General features: G+C 50.3%; 1 protein-coding gene across 2 annotated transcripts in view; it reads right to left on the reverse strand.

Annotated features, from left to right (window-relative positions):
- ADISSP (adipose secreted signaling protein) overlaps positions 1-21,908 on the reverse strand; it is an 86,403-nt gene extending 64,495 nt beyond the window's left edge. The window contains exon 1 of one of the 2 annotated variants that reach the window (XM_020795219.3): positions 21,764-21,908. The gene's annotated coding sequence lies outside the window, so the exon portion shown is untranslated. Of the gene's footprint in view, positions 1-21,759 lie in introns of both variants that reach the window. The other variant, XM_020795220.3, reaches the window with a different exon arrangement.
- Positions 21,909-22,321: the final 413 nt, after the last annotated feature.

Consider the following 22,321-nt stretch of genomic DNA (forward strand, 5'->3'; position numbering starts at 1 on the left):
CGTATGTTTTGCCTCAAAATGCCTCTTTCTGCACCAAAGCAAAGCATTTAAACATAAACTCAATACTTCTGCCACTGAATTAAAACAAAATGCGCACATGTCCTCTGAAGATGCCCATGGCCACACAGATTGGCGAAACGTTAGGAAAAACAACCTTCAGAACACAGCCAAAGAGCCCGAAAAACCCACAACAACCAAAATGCACACTATTGGAGTTGCTAAAGCAAACCGGATCTTGCCATAGCATGTGCATGGGAAGGGCAGATTCAAATCAATGATTTTTCTAGTCAAATTGATTTAAATCACCATTTAAATTGCAAAAAAAATGAGTTTTTTTTTAAATTTAAATTCAAATCCATTGTGGAAGCTAAGCTGGGTCGGAACCAGTGAGCCCCCCATCAGGGAAACCCCAAGGGAGCACACCAGGGCGCTAGGAAAGAGTCCAACCGGAAACCTGGGAGAGCCACGGCTGCCAGTCAGAGCGGGCAATATAGAGCTAGATGGCTCAACGGCCTGACTCGGCCGGAGGCAGCTTCCGGTCTTCCTAACGGACTGCAGAGATTTGAGGAACGGCAGATGAACCATTCTAAACCGGGCCCGACATTATTCATTCATTCATTCATTCATGTCATCATTACTGGAGGAAACAGCCTTTCACGGCATGCAAATCCTATCCCAGTTCCTTCTCCTGGAGTGAAATAAAACAAAGCGTCACGTAGCACCTGAACAATCGGCGTGCTTCGACGGATGACAGCCGGAGAGGACGCAAACCCATTTCAGTTTGGTCACTACAGAGGCCTCTTGCCAAGAAAGAACGCACCCCCCTTGTCCCCGAGGTCTGCAACACGCCTCTTGAAACTTAAAAGGAAAAGCTGGCACAATTTGACATTGGGGGAGGAGGACTGGTGCCCCACCAGATCACCCTACCCTGCAACATCTCCCTTGCATTCTTCTGGAGTTGCGTGTGAGACGCCCTGGAGAATCAAGAGTCTCCGGGCCAAGGAGACATTTTTCACTGGCAAGAATTTATAGCTGGCCAAGTTCTTCAGATTCCAGATCAGACTCTTCCAAAATGTCACATAGCTTCAAAAGCTGGGGGGGGGGGGGAGGAGAGAGAGCGAGAGCGAGCGAGAGAGAGAGCAAGGGATGCAAACCGAACTGTACAGAAGAAAAGCCCCTCTGACCCAGAAAGAGGCAATTTAAAGACAATTAACGGGCTGCACAATGTGAACGAGGCCAGCTGCTCATTCTCTCCCTATTCCACACACACACACACACACCCAGCATGCTCCAATTTCCTACCTCGCTTTCACTTTAGGAGCAAACTCAGTCGGTGGAACTGAGAAAAGCTAACCAGGCAAAGCAGCGTGAACCTAACCGATTTGCCCAGCTCTGGGAAGTGGGAGGGTGGGAATCCTTTTCTTATGGGATTTCTGGCACATTAAAAATGAAGAGGAGGGAGAGGGAAGGGGTCACTCTGTTTGCCTGGAAAGCCAAAAGGCAACTTACCGTGGAAAACAGAAGTGAGCCAAAGAAACTGGGTCCTGTACAAGAGTAGCCGGGGAAAAACTCCTGGGACGCCCAACCATGGTTTCTCAGCACCTGGGGCTGTGGGGGGGGGGGGGGAGAACCGCCCTGCAAGCCAGGGATGCAAACCATCTGAGTCGGATTCTTCATCCTTGCTTGTTTAGGTTGCTCTGCTGGATTTTCTCATCCAGGGTTCCGTCGTTTTGGCAAAGGGACTGTGCAAAACTGCTGTCGCTTTACACACGCAGGAAGCACAGACTGGCTAGTTAAGGGTTAAAAAATGTACAAACTGTCTCTGAGACGCTTCTGAGCCTTAAAAGTCAAAGCAAAAGTCAAACTTTTGTTATTTTCCGCAGTTTGCATTATTCATGTTAAAAAGTGAACGGCGCCCGAAATGTTATTTGTACAATTTTTCACCATTAGCAGGAGGGAGGGGGAAGCTGTTCTCCTGCTGAGAACTCTGCACCCGAAGCCCCCACCCGCCTTCTTGCAAGCCGCAACGGGAATAATTCTGCATTTCCTTGTCCTCGCAGGTAAGAACGAGAAAAACGAGGCCTTCTAACCCCAAGCACCTTTTTCTATTCTGCAGTGTTATTGGGTTTATTTCACACACCAAGGGCAAAATGTATGACCTTTTTGGTTGGCTTCAAAAGAACACACACACACCCACATGAGGCTTGGGAAAGTTACTTTTTTAACCTGGGGCTCCTAAACGCCCTCCGCCAGCATGTCAAAGAGTTACAGGACCACAAAGCTGCAGGACAGGGGAAAAAATTCACCCAGTCTGAAAATAAAAAGGTGTTGCCGTTCGGTGGGTTGGCCAGCAGCAGGATTTTTTATTCTCATCCCTTGTGGGTGACGCCATTCCAAGGCGCAACCAGTGCCTTGAAGGAGACTTGCGCTAGGATGGAATTTTGCTGCACTCCAGCCCCAAAATATTTTTTTGCACCCTGCGGGGAGGCTGTGGCTTGCCCAGCTGCCAACCCAGGGGTCGATGGGGGCAGGCTGGGTTCCCCCATCTCTGGGTTGCCGCCTGGGCCCCTAAACTCTTTGCAGCCCCATAGGTTGGCAAGCCAGACCTCGGAGGGAGGGAGGCCAGCAAGCAGGTGTGTGGGGAGCAGACAAGGGATTAGCACTGGGAAGTGGGGCCACCACCCCCCACCCCCAGGTAGGCTGCTGCTGAAAGGCAAAGGTCAAAGGTTCCCCTTGACATTGAGTCCAGTCGTGTCCGACCCGTTTCCAAGCCGTAGAGCCAGCGTTTTGTCCATAGACAGTTTCCGTGGTCACGTGGCCAGCGCGACTAGACACGGAATGCCTTGACCTTCCCACCAAGGTGGTACCTACTTATCTACTTGCATTTTGCATGCTTTTCAACCGCTAGGTTGGCGAGAACTGTGACAAGCAACGGGGGCTCACTCCCTCGCGAGGATTCGATCTTACGACTGCAAGTCTTCTGACCTTGCAGCACAGAGGCTTCAGCGTTTTAACCCGCAGCGCCACCACATCCCTTGGCCAGAGGCAAAAGAGAGGACCTATTTTCCTCCCTCATCCCAAGTCAAGGCACATGGCAGCTGTTCTCAAAAAAATAAAAATAAAATAAAGAGTGGTCTGGGTGCCTGGGGCCGAGAATCCTGCAAACTCCCATTTCTCCTCCTTGGTCAAACAAATGCAATAGCTAACAATTAACTGCCTGTTCACACGCATTCACTATTGGCTCCTTTGCCGCCTCTTAGAGCAGGATCAGCCCCAGGGAGCTGAGCCATGGTTGTGTAGCCATTGCCAGCGTCCAAAGTATGCAAGAAAACAATCCAGCACACCTGAAACCCCACCCACACACACACACAGAGGAGGAGCCCGACAGCTCACTTTCACCTCCTCTGCCTCCCACCCGACCCACGAGTTGTAATCTCTGCACCAAACAGCAGCAGAAATGGTGCGTAATGAGCCCCACTTAGTCAAAGATGTCATTACAGAAGCGCTTTCAGCCTTTCCACCCTCCCGCGCTTTCTGCCCCCCCTCCCATTGTTAAAAACAAGTACGGGAGTTGAGCTAGCATTACAGCTCACAAGAAGGAGAGTGGGGGTTGTTTTATTTAGGGGAGGGGGGAACACCAGGAAGACGCAAAAGTGCATTTTAAAGAATGGGGGCCCCACGTGGGGTGAAGTGAGGAATTCATTCTCGATTCTAAAACTAGGGACGAGCCATGAAGCAAAATGGATGGAAATCGGGGAACACAGAAAGCAGTCTTTCTTTGCATGGGGTGTCAGTAATCTATGCAACTCTCTGCCACAAGACGGGTTGAGGATTAGCGGTCTCGGCGACTCTAACAGGGCCTCGGCAAATTCAGAGGAGCCACTGGTCAGCAAAAGAGGGGGGGGAACCACAGGAATTTTAACCCCCACTGGGTGGGGGTTTTTCTGTGGGAAGCCACTTGAAAGCAACAAATAAGTAAAAACGAGGCCATCCCCTAAGGAGGCTTGCCCTCATCGGTGCTTCATCTGTGGTCCAACGCCTCCCCCAACGAAGAGGGGTTCGCCTGCCAGTGGGAGGGCAGCGGAAGGGAGAGGCCAGGTGGGTCTCCCGTGGAAGGAAGCCCAAAAGCTTTGGAGCCACCACCAAGGCGGCCATGGGCAGGGCAGACCGATTGACAGGAGATGATGAACAGCCTGTCACTCACAGGCCACCCGACGCTCAGCACGACGATGGCCCGAAACTCCCCCAAAGGTCCCTTCTCGCTCTTGTCTTAAGACAGGCATCAAGCAAAGGGCCTCCCTTGATCTTTTCGGCCATTAACGGGCGCAGGTTAACGGGCCCTTCTTATCCTCAAGAGAGGGTGCGGGAGGGTCCCGTTCCAGGACGAGAGCTCTTTCCATACCTTGATGCGTGATCTGGATGAAGGAACCGGGGGGGGGGCGCTCATCGGATCTGCAGATGACACTGCATTGAAACAGGGAGGTATTCTCTCGGAAGAGAGAATCAGGATTGAAGAGGCTGCCGTCACTGGCCAAAGATAACAAGGTGAGCTTCCGCTGTTCATGTGGGTTGCATCTTTAGTTCATTCATACCTTCTTAGTTTATTTTTTATATTTTGTGCAAACCACCCAGAGTAGACACATTCTAGATGGGAGGTATATAAGTTTAACAAATAAATAAATAAATAATCAGAAAGGGTGCTGGGGGTGGGGGAAGAGAAGATGGATTCTAACCTCCAAAAGTCAGTTTAAGGCACTTAAAAAAAGAAGAATAGAGAAGAAGGAGTTCTTTTTTTTCTTTTCTTTTTTCTTTTTTTGCAGAGAAGAAAAAACAATAGATGCATTAGTGCTGGATGGAGAACGAAGAATTACTGCTTGGGGGAAAAACAAACACAGAGAAAGGCTTGTGTTTACGAAGAGTCTTATGGGATTAGCAAGCAAAGGAAAGGATTAAGGAGTAGGAAACCGCAGGAAAGGCGGGCGAGAGAGAGAGAGAGAGTACAACTCCAGTCTTCAGGCACACACTTACCTGGAAGTGGATCCCTTCGCCGCCACCCCCCCTCCCGCAGCAGCACAAACGGGAATTGGGGACGCAGATCCCTGTCCTACTTTTTTGCTCAGCAGGGATCAAGACCCGCTGAATAACACGGGCCTGACTTCTGAGGAAAGACACACGGCACTGGGTTGCAAGGGATGAAATCAGAAGCGTGCCCCTAATAAGAGGCAGAGTCTCTGTGTGTGTGTGTGTGTGTGTCTGTACACTCCCATTTAAGTCAGCTAGCTACTGATTCCAAAGACGCTTCCCCCATCTCATGGTGAAAAATTGAAGCCATGGGGCTGGGGGGCCCGGAGAACCACCACCCATCCATCACCTGGGATGAGAAGAGACCGCCACCCATCGGGCCGGTTAGAGTCCCAGCTCTTGCCAAGGTGGGTGGTGCCTCCTGGCAGAGCCCGTTCCTACCAACCAGACTAGTCAACTGCCACCAACTATCAACCGGGGTTTCCTCCCCTGCCAAGAAAACAATGATGGAGGCCCCCCCATAAGGCTTCCTCCCCTGCCAAGGCGCAACAGAGCCAATGGCCAGCAGGTTGGACATCGGGGTTTTCTGCTCCAGTGCTCGGGGAACCCTCGCTCCCAGAATCCCACGCACTGCCAGGGCCGCCAGGTGGGCAAAGAGTCTTCAAATCATGGGGTTTTTAAAAGGAACTTTTTGAAAGCAATGCTTTTAGGCCCAGATTGCCTGCTGTTGCAGCTCCACTTTTAAGAGACAGTGTGACTTTATTTCCTGGCCAAGGAGGCACTTTGGGAACGGCATGGATCCTAATTCTGTAAGATCGGGTACTAACCCTGTCCAGAATCCTATTGGTGTTTGCACAGCTTGCCACCGCTAATTGCAGCTGATTGTAGAGAGGCTGGGGCACACCTTGGTTATGCAGTCAGGCACGTGTCCAGGAGACCGCTGGTGGCCCACGATGTCCAAACCATAAACGCCTTCAGCTCTACCTAAGCTGGTAGCCAAACTTAGTAAAGTGGCTGCTGCAGGAAATAATCTCTCTTCTACAAGGGCCTGCAGCTGCCTGCAACCCCCCAAAAAACCTCTCCCAGAGAGAATGCCTCCTCTTTTTTTAGCAGGCGAGAAAGACTATCCTAGCTTGGCATCATTTCAGACATATAAACAGCCTTCAGTCTATGGCGGTGAGGGAACGGAGACTCTTAGTTCAGCAGGAGGACACCGACTTCAAATGCAGAATGGCTGTGGGTACAGGCCAGTTCTGAAAACGCCGGATACGTGGGCTAGCCGAGGCCTCTGCCCGTGTGCGCGTTTAGCCGGGACATAGCAATACAGACCCGGAGGGACACACGGTTCCATGCAGGTGCCCCCCTTGGTACCTTATAAAGACCGAACAGGCCCCTCGGGGAAAAGAAGTGCCCACAGATGTGATTGTAAAGCACTTGCTTTGCATGCAGAATAATCAAGGTGCAGAAAGAACTTCTGCCCTCCACAGAAAAGCTCTAATATTGAGAAGCCCTTGAGCCAAGAGGGAGAGAGAGAGAAGACAACATCTGGAGCCCAACCACATCTGGAGTGCCACAAATTGCTTGGCCACCATTTACGCCAACTGTTGCACCTCTGGCACGCTCCACAAGCCCGGTCTGTGACCCGCCTCGGGGTCATCAAAGCTCGCTGGACAAGATGGGGCCCAAGGCACAGCCAACAACCTTGCCCGGAGGAAAGCAGCCCGCCTGGACTGGGCAGTTTCGAGCCGTCCGGGAAGGAAAGCGCGATCAACAGCAGGAAGAACCATGGTCACGATCCCATAAGGCGTCACATCTGGCAGAAAGCAGGGGGAAGTGCCGAGGAAGGCGGTTGGGCTTTCAAAAGAGCACCTGCTCTCACAGAGGCGGTCTCGGCACAGAGCCTTCCCTGTGTCGCAAAGTGTGGCAGGGGAGAGCGCTTTGTATGCACCGATGCGCCTGCATGTACATACCTAGAATGCGCAGGCACAGACATAAGGGAGGCGCTGGTCCCTCAAGGGGAAAAGGGGGGTGCTGCTCCCCAAAGCCTGGGCCACTTCCAGCCAGCCCACTCACCAGCCTGAAGTTTCTCACCCCACACTGGTGGGTTTATGGAGGAGCAATGCAGTACAGCAGTGTTGGACTCACACTCAGGAGACCTGGGTTCAAATCCTGGTTCAGGTATGGAAATTCACTGAGTGTATGCGCACAAGTGTGTGTGGCCAGTCAAGCAATGAACCAACGGATTCAAATTACAAAAACGAAGAGTCTGACTCCTCCTTATGAACAGCATCCTGAAACTATGAGCCGCTCAAGAACGGGATGGAGTCCCCGGGAAAGGGTGGATTCTCCTTCTTCAGAGGCTTGAAAGAGAGGTTTTTATGGCCATCGATTCTTGCACTTGCAGGGGTTTAGATTGGAGGACTCCTGGGGTCCCTAAGAGCCAGAGGGCAGAAAGTGATAGAGCTGAACTACTCGAAAGAAAATCGAAAAGATTTCCGACTCCTGTCCTCTGAAGAGGCCCATGGCCACAGAGACGGGCGAAACGTCAGGAAGAAAGACCTTCAGAACAAAGAGCCAAAGAGCCCGAAAAACCCACAACAACCATCGGATCCTGGCTGTGAAAGCCTTTGAGAATACAAAATCAAAAACGTCTGAGAGAATTGGAACCAGCATCGAACCCAGGTAAATAAAAGGAAGGATTATTAATTTACCTCGGAACTATCTATAGACTTCAACAGTGCCAAGCTAAAATGGATCCCCTCTTATTTACCTTCATCTCAGAAAACAAGATACCCGTATCATATATCAGCACTATTTGCATTTCACTTACACAGCAAGTATCACATTAACTTGTCAATGAAGAATGCTTGTTGTTTCTGTCTTTTAGGTGTAAAACTCCACACTCGTGCAATGCATTGTGTCATTCTCAAAACACTGGCACAACATACCAGTTTCTTTTAAAAAGGGGGGGGAGGAGGGGGAGGACAAAATTCATGCTATCGAACACATACCAGAGCATTCACTGTAAGGGAAGAAGTGGGAGATTGTTCTGCTTGGGACTATAACTCCCAGGATCCCCATTCTGGGAGTTGTAGTCCAAAGCAGTGCATTTTCCAAGTTCAGCTGAAGCGCTGCAGGAAGGGGGCTTTACAGAGCATTAGTAGCCAAGGGGCAGGTCCCTGCCCCAATGACCCTGCAATCTAGATTTTGCATTGAAGGGTAGAAGAAAAAAAAAAGCAAAGAAGCAGCGTTTCTCAACAAAATCTCTGAAGTGGGTTTCAGATATGTCCGACACACACACACACACATACACACAATTGCTTCACCATAGCAACCATCTGGCGCGCACACCTCCTCCTCTCACCCTCGGGCTTGAGAACAGAATCACAACTTCACACTCTTATAATGAGGCAACACATGGAGGTTTAGCTCCCCGCATATGATGAGCACATGCTCATACATCTGGAAAAGTCGAGACAGAGAGACGAAGCCTCTCGCCAAGCTGGCTGGGGGGGGGGGGGGAGTGCACGTCAAGGAATGAGAGCTATAGCACACAACGATAAATCCCCATGCTGGACTGACCCTAGCAAGGCAGACCGAAGCCTACGGTGGTCTGGACCTGCTCCGGTCCTCTGCCAGCATCTCCCTCTGGAAAGGGGGCTAATTTACTTCCCTTGCAAGATCTTCTGGAAAGATTCCTCTCTTCCCCCCCCCCCCCCCCCGTTTATCAGCATCTCGGTGAACAAGCTCCCCTCCTCATGAAACACCATGTTTTAAACTGGCTGCAACTGGAGGCTGGAAAGAAGGTGAGAAACAGTCAATGAACCTCCTGCCTGCCTGCCTGCCTCCACTCTTGACAAAAAGGCCGTTACAGATCACTGAGAAACGCCTGAGAGTGTCTTAGATTTGAAAAGCTTGGGGATTCGTAAAAAATGTCTTGCATGCACCGTACGCATAGCTCTGGCCATGTTTAAACACGCCGGCCTCCATCAGCAATGTGGGTGTCGTTAGAATCTGATCCAGCGTGTTTGCCTTCTACTGGGAAACAAAATGAAACAGGAAGCAAAGTCAAAGGCATATTCTGTGTGAAGGTGTTCGGGAGTTTTTTCCCCCAACAGTGGAAAAAATAATATGTGAAATGTTATTTGACAACTCAATGGAGCCAGAGGTTGGGAGTTTGATTCCCCCCTCCTGCAAGCAGAGCCAGCCTGTACGGCCTTGGGCAAGCTGCACACAGCCCCAGGGTGGCCCCGGAAGAAGGGAACAGGAAACCACCTCTGAGTTGCTCTCTAGCTGGTAAACCCTGAAAAAAAAGAGGGGGGTCACTGCCAGAATTGACGTGATGGCACATGGTTACAGTATCATTATTATTAGAACCCATAAATAAAACTCACGGTTCCAAGCTCACGATCCAACAAACTGAAAGCTTATTGTGAAATCATTTTTATTGGAGCCGCTGTAAACGTTCTTAGGAATAGCGGCTTAACACCATATACCTCTTGGCATTACTTATGTTCCAAAGGGGAGGGGGGGCACACATAAGGCTTTGAAAACGGCTCACGTTCAAATGTGGCCCCAAAGCTAAGCTTACAAGATGATAATCTCATATCCAATTACCCAGAAATAAGCACGGCTGAAATCAACAGGTCCTGCTTCTGAATCAGTGTGCAGAAGCCAGCACCACATATGCGCATGATAGAGACATGCACATCTCCTTAGGGAGTCACGGGGGGAGGGGGGCAATCACAACTTTGAAATCTGCCTCATTTGACTGGGGTTTTATCCATTATGTGACTGGTTTATTTTTCATGAACCAGAACTTTATTGAGTCAATCCATCTTATGCCCTGTCTTCCTCCATTCCTGCTACCCTCAGCTTTTCCCAGCGTTACTGTCTTTCTCTGGGAGTCTTGGGTTCTCCTGGATATGCTCAAAGTCATACCTCGTTTCCTTAATGTGTGCATTTGTTTTATCCAATGTATACTTTCCCCTCCACTGAAGACAGCATGTCTGTGCATACAGACATGAAAACTCGCTAGTGGGTTGCAGTGGTAAAACCGCTCCACACCAGGAAAAACATGTCAGGATTGCCACATGCTGGAGGCAACATGATGCCACATGACAAGTGGGATTTGCACCCCAAAAGTATCCTGGTGGGCTAAAATATGCCTTGCCCCTCCCATCTTCTTGCATTTACATTGGTCAGACTAGATGACCATTGAGAAACCTTGCAGAATTACAGTTCCAACTATTCAGGAGGAAGTCGCACTACTGTAGGTGAAATCCTGTTGCTTGATATAGTAAGTCACAACTAGAGTAAGCCCCTTTGAATCCATGGAATTTATAGAGGTGTTGACTCACCAAGCCTCCACTGATTCAGTGGGCCTACTCTAGTGTCACATTAAGCAACAGGATTTTAGCCGCAGAGTTCCACAGAGCTTACTGCGAAAACTACGGGGATGTTTTCTTATTTATGCGCATGTGACACCTCCACTTCAGGCTCACAACAGCACCAACCCAGTAAGGTAGGTCGGGCCGAGAAAGAGGGAGAGTGACCAGCTCAAGTTGACCTACTAAATTTCATTGCTTATATTACTGGGGATTAGAACCTGCCTCTCTAGAATCCTAATCCTGCGCTCCAACGTCTTCACCATCCTGGATTACAGATTTAACCCAGAGAAGCCACAAAGGGTTTATCACATGACTCTGCGGAGAAGGCAGGCCTCTGTTGAGGAAGGGTCCAGATGCTCCGGTCAGAGAATGGGAAACAAGAGGTGTCCATGGCGCTGGGGGGGAGGAGACGGGGGGGAGGGGGAGGAGGAGGAGGAGGAGGAGGGACTGGAGGTCATTTACGACCTCCCTCTCTTGTGACATCAGGACCGACTCTGAGTCAAGGGTGCAACGAGGAGGCTCCACATTCAGGAAAACGGAGCGCAGCAAGTCTTCCACGGGTTGCACTGCTGATTTTAGAGGCAGGGCAGCAACAATCATCCTGTTGCATCGAAGCAAACAAGATTCTTGCAGTATCCGAGAGCTGAACCCGGGCGTCTTTGAGCTCAGCCTTTTTTGCAAAAGCAAAAGCATAAGCCAAGCGGAGTCTGGTCGCCATCTGCTTTCTTTGGCACCCAAAACGGAAAGAGTTTGAGGCTTCCCCATTCAGACTCCTGTCTTCACCTTTTGGGGAGGAGAGGGGTTTGAAAGAAGTACAGTGGTGCCCCGCTTGACGATGACCCTGCTTGATGACGAAATCGCTTTACAATGACTTTTTTGCGATCACTATAGCGATCACAAAACAATGATTCCAATAGGGGTTTTTCACCTGACGATGAATAGTTCCCTGCTTCGGGAACCAATTTTTGCTTAACGACGATTTACAAACAGCTGATCGGCGGTTCGCAAAATGGCTCCCCGCTGTTTTGCTGATCTATTTTTGCAAGACAGGGATTGGAAAATCACCGCCCTATGGAGGATCTTCGCAGGACAATCAGGTATTTCCCCCACTGGAATGCACTGACCGGTTTTCAATGCATTCCAATGTGGGTTTTTTTTCCACTTGACGATGATTTCGCTGTACAGTTATTTTGCTGGAACGCATTATCGTCGTCAAGCGGGGCACCACTGTAAAAGCAAGGCAGACACACAGAGAGGTTCTGCAAGGCTGCTCAGGAATTCTGGTCGCCCCAAGGCTGGGCTCCCGATCCGGTGACCATGGAGCCCAACTGAGAGGCTGCCCATCCTCTCTGGTACGACACCACCGTCTGAAACTGGCGATGCAAATCCTATGGAGGAGACAGGACTGGCACCCAAAAATAGGCAAATGCTGATAGCAGGTGCAGCAATCATGTCAAGAGAGCTGAGAGTTCTCTCACTCGCACCACTGAGATACAAAACAGGAGGAAAGGCGGGGTGGGTGGTGGTGGTTGGAGATCAGCTCCAAGGAGGAGAAGCCTTTCTGTTTCTCGCCCGCAAGAGGAAAGTGGATGGCTTTTTTGCAATGTCTTTTAATGCTCTTCAGAGTTAAGAAGGCCTCTTCATCACGCACTCATTCATTCATTCATTCATTCCTCATCATCTGTCACCCACGGGGGGGGGGGGGGAAGAGCAACCCAAACCTAATAGGTACATCAATATCTGCCCACTCAGGTAACAAAAATGACTCAACAGATGGAACGAAAAGGATGAAAACGATGAAATTTTGTTAGCTCAAATGACTATAAACTAGGGCTCCCATGCTTTGGGTACATCATGAGAAGACTCAAAAAGATACTGATACCGGGGGAAGTGGATGGCAACAGGAAAAGAAGACTGAATACGAGACGGGTTGACTCTACAATTGAAGCCACAGGTCTGGGTCTACAACAGCTGAGCATGGCTGTTGAGGACGAGGCATTTTGGAGATCACCCGTTTGCAGCGTTGCCACAAATCAGACTCAACTCAGCAGTAGATTCCGGTCACATTCTCTGCGTAGAATGAAGCGTGCTAGAAGATCCTCTTTTGATTTTAGCACCACCGACTTAACACAGCTGCCCACCCTTCTCAGAACCTGTACACTTCGCCCATGCTTAGCTGTAGACACTCAGATGAGCTGGCTATAGCATGACTTTTTTTAAAAAAAAAACAGCCAACATGTTTGAACAAAGGTACCCAGAAAGACCTTGGGAATGAACGCTGCGCTCTCTGATCGTGGCTTTCCGGTCTTTTCAAGTTGATGGCCCGACACACAGAAAGCGGAGATCACGGGAAGCTTTGAAACACAATCGGGGAAGGGAAACAGAGATCCAGGTATATCTGAACAACATCGTTAAACAGGTCGGGCCTGCAGCCCAAACTGATATCTATGACCCCCACCACGCATGTCGTTACAAACCTCTGAGGAATGCACAGAAAAATTACATGGAAATGGGAGCTACCCCAACGCGCAGGGCGCAGGAGAGTCCTTCTGCAGGTGAACCCCACAGCACGTAAGAGACGACGGATTTTCCAAATAGATATAGAGAATGAATAATCGCACCTGGCAGGCCAAATGCCAGGGCATCGCTCCTGCTTTCCGAGGAAAGGAGAAGGCGATATAGACAGGACAGAGAACATGGCAGCCGTGAAGGGAAACAAGACGGGACAGATCCCCAGAAAACGGGGAGGGGGAAATGCAGGAGGAGAGAATGCAGGAACCACGACGGATGTGTTGAAACGGGCAGCTGGAGAAGGGAAGGGACAAAAAGTGGTAGCAAACTCAAGGCATTCAGAATAGCAAATGCATTGGATCACAGGCTTATTTGGCCCAGCATCCTCTTCTCTGTCCCTCCCCCCGGAAGGCTGCAACTGGGACCGGCATGCAACAGCTTTCTCTCATGTCGCCCCACCCGGGGAGTGGCTTGTAATCTCCACGAATGTGTCTATCAAGCCCAGAGGTTCCCAAGCTTGCGTCCCCAGATGTTCTTGGATTGCAACTAGAGATGGGCACGAACCAGTTCGTCTCGGTTCGTCCCAGTTCGTAAAGGCGGCACCACAGGGGCTGCTGCTCCCCTTCCCCGCCTCCTAGCGGATCGAGCCACTCCCCAGGCCCGGCTGCCTTGCTTTTCCCACCTCCTCGGCTCATCTCCCAGTCAGGAGCAAGAGCACAGCCTTCTCTGCCCTGCCCTTTTCTCTGAGTGGCAGATCAGCCAGGAAGGGGGGGGCAGAGAAGCCTGAGCTCTTGCCGGGACCAGCAGATCCGTTCAGGAGGGGCAGGAAACCGACTCTTTCACCACTCACAACAGCATTAAGGGACTCAGGGATAAAGATGGTCTTGACTAAGACAAGGTGCTTGATTTCTCCCCAAAAAGGTGTGCTTCCAAACCCACAACAATGGCCCAAAAACAGGATTCCAGGCCAAGCTGGCCCCAATCAATGTTTACATGCTTTCATCAGTAAACCAAACTTGGTTAGCAAAAGGTTCCTCCTCCAGTTGGGCTGGATGGAGCTCCGTTTTTACGCCTCAACAAGTTCAATGGTATAACGGCAATCAACCTCAGCTGAGGACCTTCTAATGTTTTCCATCTCAGGAGTATCTGCTTTATGATACTGGGAATAGGTGGAAATCTAATGGAACGATTTCAAGAAGCTGCAGAGACTAAATTCATCAAAAGCCTAATAGGAATAAGCCATCATACACGGATGCAAAACTATTGCTCAGAAGCATTCAGTATACTTTCCAATCTGAAACAAAGGTGACACGAAAGACTGCAGGAATGGTAGGACCACTGCACTCAGTCCAAAGTGATGGACAAGATTTTGGAACAAAGACTTCTACCATATATGGAAGGAGAAATACCAGGTGTTCAAGCTGGACTATGAACAGGAAGAGACCCCAGAGATCGTATTGCAAATATATATTGGCTACCAAAAGATAGACAGTACTGTACCAAGAAATTTCAGAAGAAACTCACTTTGTGCTTTATTAATAGCTCATGAAAATCCAGACCATTCTAAAAGAAATGTGTGCCAGAATATTTGGTTTTCCTGATCCATAACCTATATTCCAGCTAAGAAGCTAATGTTAGAACAGGATATGGGAAAAGAGAATGGTTTCCAGTAGGCAAAGAGATCAGACAACAGTGCATTTTATCTCTCCGTTTTTTCAATCTATAATGCAGAACACATCATACCAAAGAATGGATTAGATTTGGTTGAAGAAGAAGTGAAAATTAGTGAGAGGAACATGAGTTTTATATATGCAGATGAAACCTTATTACTGGTAGAAAATAATAGCTTGAAATAGCTACTGATGAAGGTTTTGCTCTTTGGTTTTTAACCAAGATTACTCAACATTAAAAAGCCAAAATTTACGGTTACAAAAGAATGGTATGACTCTAACATTAACAACAAAAAAACAGAATTTGTTACAGATTTTCAGTTATCTGTTCAAAGGGAGATGTCAGCCAAAAAAAATCAGGAGACAGAGATTTGGAAAGGCAGCTATGAAGGAATTAGAAAAGATCCATAACAGTAAGAATATGTCACTGGACATCAAAACTATCCATTCTACATTATTCTACATGATTATGTACAGATGTGAGAGCTAGAAAAGAAAGATGACGTTGGGAGGAGGGATTGTTTAATTTAAATTGTGTTACTGGGTGCTGTGGGCTGGCAGGAAGAAAAATAAGTTCTCTATTAAATCAGACCCAAACAATATGCTCTTGAAGGCACAACTACTGTATTGTTCTTTGGAGATGCCATGAGAAGTATCAATGGAAACTACAATCTCGCTGGGAAAATTTCAATGCAGTAGGAAAAAAGAAAGACCGAACAGACGATGGATTGACTCAATAAAAGAAGGCATGACATTGAGTTTGCAAGATCTGAGCAGGATCTGTTAATAGTAAGACATTTTCGGAGGTCAAAGTTTTAATAGGATCCCTGTAAGGGTGCAATTACACAAGCAAGAAAAATGTGAATTCACTCACAAATACCGGTAATTCCAGTTTAACTGACCACACAGGGAAGAGGAGTAAACTAACTAAGCAGCCTTGTTTGCTGCTTATTAAGGTAGCTCTCCTGTAGCCCTTCTGATTTTCAGGAGACACGGGTACAGAAAAGCCATCTTAATAAGCTGTAAACAAGGGTTGAATAGCAATTTCCTCATCTCTCTCTCCCTCTGTGTATGTGTGTGTGCGCACACACATATGTGTATCTACGTGTCGAAGCACAGGAGCACTGCCACCTAGCTGGGTTTTTTCTTTGCTTGTTTTTAAAGGAATAAATTATTCTGCCTGGAAGGGATTGGTGGAGAGGGAAGTTTGGCTGGATCACAATTTTTTGTGCTGGTTCAAGCAATCACACCATCTGAGACAATGCAAATAGATCTAGTTTGTTTTGTTTTAAATAGAAGCCCCAGCTCCTGAGGAAGAAAACAGATTTGGGAGTAAAAACTCTGGGCTGATTTTACACCATGTGGTTAAAAGAAAAAAAAGTGAATCACACCATCTCAAACCTGTAGTAATTCCCACATAATATGTCAATGTAGTTGTGTTGCGCCCTAAGTTAAAATTGATCTGACAGCATAGAACACACCCTACCTATAAACCCACACCATGTATAAATGGTGTAAAGTCCACATGCAGGCATGAGTGTGCAGTAATCCAATCATGCATGCAACCTGTTGAAGCAGACAGCACACAGTGCACAGATCACTAGGAACAAAAAATACAGGCAGGTTTATTGCGGTTTCTCAGAGCATGCAAGCCACGTGGGGCGTGCCAAACTGGACTTGTCAAGTAGAAACCCAAAGGCTTCTAGCAGCCCCTTTGAGAGACGACGCCCCCAGATCTGATTCCTTTTCCCACATACCTTGGGCGGCAGCAGATGCAGACCGTGGGTCGTGTGAGTGGCAGCCCAGTGAATCTGGAGGGCGCCTGATGCAAGGAACCAGGTTGCCTTGAAATTATTTGGCAGAAGCCTTCTAGAACAACAGCTTTATTACAAGGGGAATTAGGGGGTGTTCAGCAGAAGAGGCCTCGCCTCGTCCTCCAGCAGCCCAACGAACCTGTTGCACTAGCAGGTCAGAAACGCATCAAAACACCCGACCTCGCCCTGCCGATTCTTTGCAGTTCCTGGCTTCTCCACACAGCTGGTTTTCCACAAAGAAGAAGCTCTTGCCTGCTTCCTTCCCGTGGCCTTTGTGAGAGAGAGCTCACGGCTTTGAGGATGTTTTGCTCTTTCATCCGAATTGGGGGGGGGGGGGGAGGCAGGACCTACTTTGTTGACCAGAGTTCGACCAAACACCGAGGAGGAAAGGACTGTCCTCTGAAGATGCCCATGGCCACAGAGATGGGCGAAATGTTTGGAAGAACAACCTTCAGAACAAAGAGCCCAAGAGCCCAAAAAACCTACAACAACCAAAGGACTCTGAACGTGGGGATCTGTTCTGAGGACCAGAGAGGAACAGCGCTCAGTTCTTCCACACACACATCTAACATTCTTCGTTTCAGAAGTAGAATTTCACACACACCATCTTTTTACGAGTGCAATTTTTAAATTCCTATTACATTCCAAATTGCAGATATGAGGAGTCCAGTGCCAGCCTATATCAAATCACCCCTACATCTAACATAAGACCCTCTTCGACTTTTCATCCGACTAGTTTTTATACTGATGTAATGTACTAAATTTTAAAAACCCACACATTTGCATAATGTTTACCTAAATTTCCACTGCCTTTTGAATGAGTCACAACAGTTACAGTTAACAAAGGCAATCGGTCACTGTCAAGAAACAAAGGCCAGTGATCCCTCTCTCTGCTGTCTGGGTAATTTTCTTTTTCTTAAGAAAAGCCATTGATGAAGGGGGGGGGAATAAATAATCAGCAGGGCAGACAGGTCCCCCCCCTCGCTTGCTGCTGTAACAACAGAACCAAAACAGCAGCAAAGAGAAAGCCGTCCGTCCTTGATTCTCAACCTGAGGAAAGAGCCGGGAGAGCAAAACACACAAACACACACAAACACACACACAAACACACACACACACACACACAAATACACACACACACACACACACACACACACACCATAATGAATAAAGTGTGTGGTGGGGTATCCTGTGCGGATCCCCAATACTAAGAGAAAACACACACCAAGACTCAAAAACAGCAGATTCCAAATACGACACAACGGCTTCCAACTAAGCATGAAGAAGAACTTCCTGCGAGTAAGCGCTTTTTGGGTGTGGGGCAGACCGGCTTGGAAGGGGGCAGGCTCTCCTCTGCTGGGGGCATTTAAGCAGAAGTTAGGTCGCCTTTTCTTTGTTTATTTATTTATTTTTTTAACATGGTGACCACGCCCTTTCTCTTTTAAAAGGACCCAAGGCAGCTTACATCCCTGAAAGACAATATTAAAAGCTAAAAAACATTAAGTACACAAATACTAAAAAAATCAAACACCACTCTGATAAATGGGAAACACAAGTAGTACTAAAAACCCAGTCAATGCAGTAATGCATAACAATCCATCTGAAGAACCATACACAAAAATAATAATAACGAAAATAAGACAGGGTTTTTTATTAATTTTTGCTCCAAAAATGCATTAGGGCTGATGTCTAGGGGATGTTTTATTTGTTTCATGTACAACCATCTATATTTATTCAAATACAGTCCTGTCCTCTTCTTCTGGTTGCTCCACAAAGGGTGGAGGGTGGGGTTTCACTTAATTCAGGCTTATTTTTGGAGTAGGGCTTCTATGACGAGCATCCTGAAAAATTCATACTAGGGCTTCTTTTCAGGTGAGGTCTTATTTTCGGGAAAACAGGTAGCTGGTTTACTGAGGGAAGACTTGCCTGAAGGGAAAGGTCTTTGCCTGCTTGCAGAAAGAGAGCAAAGTTGGGACCAGCCTGGCCTCCTGTGGCAAGGAGTTCCAGAGCCTAAAGGAGTAGCCACCGAGAAGAAGGCCTTGGTGTGCAGCTAGGCTAGATAACCCTTGAGTCTGTTTCAACTCCACTAGTCTATGAACAGGACCAAGGACAAGAAGGGGCAAGTCTATTAGAGGTGACACCGGCAACCGAGGCCAAACGGCACCATCGCTTGAGAACAAGCAGGCTTAAACACAAACGGGACTCCCTCCTCTCTTGGGCCCCACATATATTAGGAACAAAGAGGCTGTTGCCCACATAATAAGGCATCTTCATCATATAGGGTCAATGTGGGGAAAAGACAATCTACATAGGAGAAAAGGAGGTGAAGAAGGCAGGGATCCGGGGAGGGGGAGAGAAGAAGGCGAACTGATGCAAACAGAGTCGGTCCCCCAGCCAAGAAAACACTTTTCTTAAACCAACTGTATAACGATTGGGGGGGGTCAGATTTTTAACAATGGAGGCAATAAGGGCAGAAGAGCTACAGGCAACACTTGGGGGCAGCTCTTTTAGGGATGGGGCCCTTCTGGAGCTCTTCTGAATATTTGCAAGCTCCCTCCCCACCCTTTCAGCGGCCCATTGATTGATCTGGCCATCACTCTGTCAATCCATTCCCTTCTCATTTGGGTGGAGAACGGAAGCTGAGAAAAACATCTGTGCTTCCAGGAGAAGCGTTTTCGTCTCCCCTTCTCTATTCCTTTGATTGATTCATCGTCAGAATTGAACAGCCTCGGGGTCCCACAGGACTCGGATTGGCAAGGGTAAATAAAAGAGACCGAAGAACATGGGGGTCAGGCTGGAGAAGAGACCCAGTCGAGCACAAGCTGTGAGTGGAAGGAAGCTATGGCTGCATGGGGAGTCGAAAAAGGGGGAAATGAAGGGGGGAAAGGAGAAGTCACAGAGAGAGAGAGAGAGAGTGAGGAGGAGAGGTAAGGAGGGAAGGGCCTCCTCTCTGTCACTGGGTCCTTCCCTCTGCAGAGCCCCATTGACTGTTGGCTGTGTACTTATGGGGGACACTATGCTCTGCAGCCACACCGTAGAAGCCATGCATGGATCAGAACAGGGCAGATGATAAACCACGTGTGGACGCAAGCAAGCAGCCCGGGAGTGTTTCTGAGGAGCCGGAAGAAAACCGTCCCACAGATGGAAGGAAGGGGCTGGCAATCAGAGACGTCACTGGGAAGGGGGGGGCACCCAAAACACAACACCTGGCACGCAGGATGCAGATGCGCCTAAAAGGAGGCAGGCGGGCCACCCCCAGATTCCTGAAGGGTTTTCCCACGGCCCCAGACAAACAAGGAAGAGGGGTTCTGACCCCCATGGGAGGAGGCTCCTGGCGGCAAGAGCTGCTCAGTGAGGGAGGGGCCCGACTTCCTCAGAAGCTGGTGGAGACTCGCCTTCCTTGGGAGAGCTTCAGCCCAGGTTGGAGAGCCTCACCCGAGGATGCTTTGGGGTGGATTCCCTGAATTGGCCAGGGGTCAGGCTCTGGTGACCTTTTGAGCAGCCCGGGGGGGGGGGCTCTGAACACATTGGGCAGCAGACGCCCTGCCGTAGAGGCCACCCGGGCCAGGCTTCGGGTAAAGAGGCCTGCCTTTTTTTTTCTCCTCCTGCCCCACACAAGGGTCAAGAAAAACAAGCTGGTGTCCGTGTCTTTGCATGGGGGTGGTGAGGTTTAGGAGAATGACCGTCAGCCCAGAAGAAAAGGAGAAGACGAGGCAGGGAGGGGTGAAAGAGTTAGTTTTTCCCCCCTTACAACCAGCAATACCCACCCACCCCCCTATGTGTGCACCATCCGTGCAACGGGGAAGACAAGCAGGAGGGCTGGGACAACTGGACAGCCATCCCGCCCCTGTCTTCTCATCCAGGTCACACTCCCCTGGACCAACCCTCGCTCTGGGTGTAGGAAGGATGAGTTCACCCATTAAGGTAAATCTGGGGCTCCCCTGGACCAACCCTCGCTCTTGCCTGTCTCCTCATCAAAGGCTGGAAGGTCGGGGCCCTGGCCCTCCTGGTGGGGGGCCCTGTGTGGATTCTGGCCTGGCGGCTTCTACCAAAAGAGGTGCCCTCGCGTGTGTTTATGGCCGAATATTCACTTTTGCCCCAGGCTCTGCCCGGCAGCCCTGCCTCCACCCACCTGGGCTGTGCCCCCCATCCCACGGGTGAGGCTTCACCCCACGGACCGTGAGAATTTTGAGTGCACAAAAAATCACCACTGAAAGGGTGCAAATCCACCCAGGGGTATTTGCTGCCCAAATAGCACGGCCCTGCCCCGCCCCAAGAGGCCAGGCTGCCTCCAGCCACTCTTCCCTGGCTAGGAGGAAACCTCAAACACAGGCAGGCTCAGCACCGAATCGGGATGGACCCGGTACATGCAGACACACACACACACCGGCACGGTGCCCCCCATTCCTCGGTCCTCTCAGCACCGGGGCTGTTCTCGAGCCTCGGGGACCGAGCCGTGGGATCCAGGTGAAGAAGGCGGCGGGTCACAGGTCTGCCGGACGTCAGCTGCCATGGGGCGCCTCCGGGGAGGAGAGGCAAGGAAGGGATGGCGAGCATCTGAGCACGAACACACAAGAGAGCCCCAAAGGCAGCTGGACGCGGGCGGCGCAGGAGCGCACCGAAAAGCCCCGTAACAAAAGCCTCTGTGGTCCCCGGAAGACTAATCGGTTTACAGCCAGGGCAGCTTAGGGGAACCTCGTGTCCCCCCCCCCCACATGCTAAGCCTGCCTGCCTTCGGAAAAGGACCCTGGACGCGGCCACCACACGGGGGCTGACCGTCAGCGACGGGGCTTCACGGTCCTCTTCTTGACTCCCCCTTGTCCCTGTCCACTCTCTGTGTGTGTCACGCACAAACACACACACAGAGAGAGAGAGAGAGAGATACACAGAGAGAGATGCAATGCTCGAAACGTAGGTACAATACTTTTCGCTTGCTGGCCAGGCTTTTGAATGCCTCCACCCTCACATACAGATAGATCGACATCTACGACGTGTTATTGTTTACATTCACGTCCCTGCCCTCCCCTCCCCTCCCCGCAGCCCTTCTTCCTCCTCCTCCTCCTCCTCCTCCTCCCGACCGCCCTGTGGAGTAGGACGGCTTGAGCCAGAGGAGCCCGACCAAGGTCCCCCCCCTCCCGTATGTCCCCCCCCCCAGCGGACCTGCCCGGCCCCTCAGCCCTGCACCCCACGGGGAGCCCAAGGGACTCTCGGCCCGGCCTCCCTCCCTCCCTCCCCCCACCCGCTCCGGGGCGCCACTGCAACCTCCTCGGGGCGAAGGACTCGCTTTTGAAACCCCTGCAAGAGGGACTCCATTGTTATGACCATGACTATTATTGTTGTTGTTGTTCTTACCTACCACTCGCCGCCCCGCAGCCGGGAGGGGAGAGGAGAGACCCTCCGCCGTTGCCCCGCCGTCCTTCTGCCCGCCTGCCCGCTCTCTCTCCGTCCTCCCGGACTTTTGGCCCCTCCGGCGCCCGACCGGCCTCCCAGCGCCTGGACGCCCCGCCCCCTCCGCTGCCATTGGCCCTTTCGGACAGAGAGGCGGGCGCCTCCCCCTCTCCCGCCAGCCTTTCCGATTGGCCGAAAGAGCCTCCCGCCGGGGCAGCGGGGAGGGAGGAGGCGGGCGGGGCCTCTGGGGGGGATGACGCACCGGGAGGAAAAGGAGAGGCGGGGCGAAGCCCTGGGAAGGGGCGTGGCCCAGCCCTGAGGCTCAGCCAATGGGAAGGGGGCGGAGGCGGAGGGGAATTTGCAAGGGAGGCGGAGCGCGCGGGAGTTTTGCACGAGCGGAGCGGAGCGGAGCCCGCCTGGAGGGAAGCTCCTCGCCCCCCCTTTTTCTTTTTTTTTCTTTTCTTCTTCTTTTCTTCTTCCCTTAAGAGTAAGGCCTGCCCCGGTTGCCCATCCATCACCGGCCGTG

This window comes from Pogona vitticeps, chromosome 5, assembly GCF_051106095.1.
Source record: "Pogona vitticeps strain Pit_001003342236 chromosome 5, PviZW2.1, whole genome shotgun sequence".
NCBI classification, from domain to species: Eukaryota; Metazoa; Chordata; class Lepidosauria; order Squamata; family Agamidae; genus Pogona; species Pogona vitticeps.